Raw genomic sequence first — 5550 nt, forward strand, 5'->3', positions numbered from 1 at the left:
GACCCCCGCCAAGATGCTCCGATGCCTATTCGGAAAAGTCATATAAGAAGTCCCGCACGAAATCCAAATCGGAACCCCCCAGATCCTGTAAAACACTGTTATTTGCTTCTGGTTGGTCGACAAAACCCCCTCCTTCGCGCCTGACAATATACCGAGGGTTGTGTCCAGTAGTCGCCAACTTTTCTTCTGAGTCTTAACTCTAGAAAGTACTTGAAAATGAGTGGTCGAGGGAAACCGGTGGCAAAGCCCAGAGCTAAGGCAAAGACCTCCTTTGGCCGCCGTGCCGGGCTTCAGTCCCCGTGGCCGATGGCCACACTGCTGCGTAAAGGCAACTATGCCGAGCGTGTTGGAGCCGGTCCCACCTCTATCTGGCGGCCGTGCTGGATACCTGACGCCGAGATCCTGAGTTGGCCTGGAAACGCTGCCCGCCACAACAAGAAGACTCGTATCATCCCCCGGTCACCTTCAGCTGGCTGTCCGCAACGACGAGGAGCTCAACAAACTCTGCGGAGTGACCATCGCTCAGGGCGGTGTGCTGCCCAACATCCAGGCTGTTCTTCTGCCCAAAAGAACCGAAACCCGCCAAGTCCAAGTAAACCGCTCACTGCTGGACGCAACACAAAGGCTCTTTTAAGAGCCACCCACACTTGTATTTTAACTGCTGTTCCTATCCTTACCACGTATTAAAAGAAAAATACTGCACTTATGATTTAATTAGGACTTTTCTTTTTCACACTTCATTCTCAAGGCTCAATGTTGGTCTTACCTACAATCCAAGTTATTTAAAGGGGCACAGTGCACGTTCTAGTAACAGTAATGGCTGCTCTCAACAAAACCGTTGCTCACGACCACGGGGACTTAAAGGTTCACATACATATACCCGGTGGTAATTAATGTTCAAATGGGTGTGTGGTTAAAAGCAAAATGCGTAAGACTGGACTATATTTAAACTCACATTTTTTAGGGTACTATAGTGGCTTTTTTCCTAAATGGCAGATGAGGTTTTAAACTTCACTGTTCATTACAGTAGTTCTTTTAATTAAAGAGCTGTTCTCATTTCATGATAATTAAAATGAAAGGAATTTGATTAAAATGGATTCCACTTCACCACCTAAAAATATGAAAAACTACGCGGCTCTGCTGATAATTTTAAACTTCTGTAGGACTTGTCAATCTACATCGCCTTCCTTAGTTGCCCAGCGTTTTCCGCCATGTTGGCACTTAGCTCATTATGTTCTTGAATAAAACTTGAAGTATTTTAAAATTACAGGTGAACACTGTGCTACATGTGCAACACACAATGCCTTTTAATGTTTTAGTAATGTATAATGACAAAGTTTGCAATCCCAAGATTTATTTTATTTATATTATCTATATATATCTATATATATATATATATAGATATTATCATATATATATATATATCTCTATCTATTATATAAATTTGTTTACCATGTTCACTGTCAACAGTTGTTTTCCATAATATTAGAATTGACAGGTGCTTTCTTCAGGAATACTTGAGGCCTGGTAGCACACATTTCATAACGTCTGAGTTTTAGAGCACCTTTAACTCTTAAACAAAACACCACAACGGGCTCAGCAGACAATTATAATGGAGCGTTTCCAATAGGGCCCCCACACAGTCACTATCTGCCATATTTTAATTACACAAACATTTTCACCACAGTAAGCTACTGACTGGCAACCATACAGACAAAATGAGAGAAAGTTTCTTTAGTCTAACAGATACTATATTATACAACGTATCACCAAAAAAAAGTTCAATAATCCCATAAATAATCTTTGTAATTAAAAACAAGTGGTCTTGTGGAAATGTGGCTCTCCTCATGAGGTTTCTATTTTAGATTCTAATTGAGTGTGAGTGCAAGGCGGGGGGAATCGATGCTATGAATTTTCTAGAGTTTCCGGCAAAACGGTTTTGCCAAAATCGCCACAAACTGAACCAAAAATGATGGGTGTGTATGCGACGAACTTTCCATCCTGGAGTGAGTGACTGTCTACGCTAGAGTGGTACCGGGAGAGGAAGAAAAGTCTGTCGAAAAAATCAATTGAGTAAACTGCCGTTGTGGCCCTCAATGCACAGCTTACAGGAATTTGATTTATACATAGAAATGTAGGAACATTCGAGGCAGGTCGCACAGTGACCATCCACGTAAGCTGTCTACCTTTTACTGCTAGCGCTAGCCGCTAACACATCGCCAATTTTACATGCTAATGATAACATGTAATGTAATTGCTTGCGCATCAGCCGTGGTGGTAAACATGCTAATGCTAACATGCTAATGTTAATGCTAATGTTAACAGCTAGCGCACACCGCTACCATGCCAATGCTAACATTGCTTGCGTGTTAATGCTAGCCGCATCAGCGTTCAACCATGCTATGGATAACATGTAATGCTAGCACGTTAAGCGCTAGCTGCTCCTGTGTCTAAATAAACATGTTAAAATAGACATATTTGCGGTGTGCTTTAGAAATAAAGGACCCCGGCAACGCCCACTCATCAGTTCCAAAATTTCTTTTCTTTTTAGGAGTATTGAATTTGCTGACGTGTCAGTATACTGTATGGCGGACTATGAGGGACAACGGGGCCCAGAGTCACAGACATTAAACTTTCTTTTAGAATTTTCTCGTACATTGAATGCCATCACTTGCAGTTTATACCAAACTAGCTATATTTAACTGTCCCTCTTCTTAAATACAAGTCCTAATATAGAGAATTAACATTGAATATATTCGGAATAAAACTCTTTATGAAATGTGTGGTTGCTCTTAAAAGAGCCGTTTGTTGTCGTTAGTTGTGAGGTGGAAGACAAGCTCACTCTTCTTGGGCGCTGCTTCTTGGATTTGGGCTTGCGCCTTCTGCGGGAGCTCTTGGCGCAGGGCCTTCTTAGGGCCATTTTCTTGGGGGCTATCTGGTGGACTTTGGGACTCTTGGCTACTTTTGGTTGGCTGACCGCTGCTTTGGGCTCTTGACTTTCTTGGGGGATTTCTTGGCCTGCCGGCTTCTTGCCGCTTCTGCCTTGGGTTTTGGGTTTTGCGCGGTTTACTTGGCTGCGGGCTTCTGTGGCTTTAGGAGCGGGCTTTGGCTGGCCGGCTTCTTGGCTTTGGTGCCTAGCAGCCTTATTGTTACTTCTTGAAGGAGCCGGGATTTGCCCCGGTTTGCCCTTGTCTGGACCAGATTCCCCATTAGTGACCAGAGCCTGATGGCGACTTTAACGCGGGCAATGTTTTCTCCACATCGTAACCCCAGCGCCAGAGCCTTCTTGAACGCTGGCACCCTTCCCCGCGGTTCCAGAGACTACCCCGTGCAGCTCCTTGGATGCGGACACAGATTGACGAGAGGTCTCTGACGCTGGCCCTCGGCCCAGCCTTCTTCGGTTTGGTCCGCCTTCTCTTGGCCGCTTTAGTGGAGCGGCGGCTGGAGTCGTGATGCTATTTCTGCCCACTGTCTTCCCGTCTATATTGCACGGATCACCATCCTGATGACTGGTTGACGGTGACTGGACTGTGGATGAGTCTACGAAGCCAGACGATCGGGTTATCTGCACCTTAAACTTATCAACCACATGAGAACACCGTGGCCAGACTACCAACCCAGCCCGTGGCCTCCTCTCTGTGCATGTTGAACCGCCGTGCACTTGTGGTTTTCTCCTCATCGATTAAAACCTCTAAATAAATGTGGGAAGAGGCTGAAGGCTGACGTGAAGGGGGGAGCGATAGCGGACTGTGGTCTTCATTGTTCAGGTCATGTAGAGCTTGATGCCTCTCTGCATTTTGTTGGGGGGAACTCTCAAAAACCACTCACCACACATTTCCCCCGCTTCGTGACCAGCCTCCTGCGACGGCGATTCCTTCAAACTTCATTTCTCTATCTAAATGTTTTTAGCTACATTCCGCGCTCCACAAAAGTCGTTTTCCAGCTGCTCACCAACATGTTTTTGTTCAGAGACCAAAGTAAAAAAACCATACATCTGTTTGACGATCACTTGTTACTAGACTGAAGTTATTCCTTCCTGGTAGCAGCATATTTCACACACTGAGGAGTGGTAGAGCCGAGCATCGGTGCCAGACTCTCACTCATCGTCTGCTCCCGTGGTGCGTACACCATTTCTATCTGCCGAATGAGTATGTTTGTAATATAATATAAATAATAAATATTTACAAATGTAAATAATTCTACTATGAGTAAGAATCGGGAGACTGATAGATGTCTCGGTCTTTTTTTGTAAACCAAGTCTATACAATGACCTCACGCAGCATACTGATGGGTGTATGACAGGTAAGGGATTATTTTTAAAAGGGATTAAATTCAACACTTTAGTCAGTCTCAGTGGATCAGTTAACATTTCACTTCAACAACTTCACTTCAATACATTAAATCAATGGATCCCAAACCTCCAAATGCTTTGCTTTTAACAAAAAACACACACAGTCAACACAGTGTTGGATGTAACTGGAAGAAGATGGAGATGGAAGAAGAATGTTGGCCATAGAGAGGGATAGAAGAGTTTGGACAGGATGGAAGTCTCCTTCCATTTCTGAACTTTATCTTTTATTTCACTTCATCCTCCCAATTTCTTTCACATTTCAGCTCTCCAGAGTCTCCAACAGTTCTCTCCATGAGGTCAAGTAAGGATTTATTTGAAATGTAAAGAAAATCTTAACGTTCAGCATGTTCTATTGTTAGAAATAAATGCTTATTACTGACTTCTTATTTTCAAAGAAGGGGAGATGTGGTGCAGTCAGTATTCACAGCGTTCACTATTTAAAGAAACTTTATTGATGAAGAGATTACAAATATACAGATAAAAACAGAGGATGTAATATAAAAAAAAAAGCAGACATATAGATACACTCAGCAAACAGTAAACAAAAAACGAAATACACATATCCACAATTAAGATATACATACATACATACATACATACATACATACATACATACATACATACATACATACATACATACATATACACATATATACATCCCAAGAGTTTGCCGCCTTCTAAGTTCAGCTATAATTTGTTTAAAAACCAATGTCGCTTTAATTTGTTTATAGCAACGATTACTTCATATGATTTCTTTTTATTTAAAAGTTGTTTTCACTGTATTTTTCACCTATAAAATCACATTCCCAAGTTCTTTGGGCATCACAATAATTTCATTTATATGTTCATATCTGAGTGTAGTTATAAAATCTCCTTTTATTCCTGTCTGCATTTTTGCTCTCTTTCTTTCTTTAAACACTTGAAGAAACAGATAATGCCCAGAATTTGACCTACCCGCCTACCTAATCTATAAAAACACACATTCTGATCTTGTGTAAATCTTTTTTCTTTTCTTTTTTTTTTTGACAATAAACAAAAATTCATCAAAAGCTCACCAGAAATCAGAGGTACATACACAAATGTCTTATGTGGGGAAATTTATTCAGATCCATTTTGTGTTTCTTTATTATTATGGGGGGTCATTGTTACATTACGTTTTTCCAATTGCTAAACACTAAAACACATTGATGAACAAACGT

General features: G+C 41.7%; 1 pseudogene; it reads left to right on the top strand.

Moving 5' to 3' along the window:
- The first annotated feature begins 216 nt into the window (after positions 1-216).
- Positions 217-596, top strand: LOC113745010 (histone H2A-like; annotated as a pseudogene).
- Positions 597-5550: the final 4954 nt, after the last annotated feature.

The sequence above is a fragment of the Larimichthys crocea genome, unplaced genomic scaffold (genome assembly GCF_000972845.2).
Source record: "Larimichthys crocea isolate SSNF unplaced genomic scaffold, L_crocea_2.0 scaffold36851, whole genome shotgun sequence".
In the NCBI taxonomy this organism is placed as follows: domain Eukaryota; kingdom Metazoa; phylum Chordata; class Actinopteri; family Sciaenidae; genus Larimichthys; species Larimichthys crocea.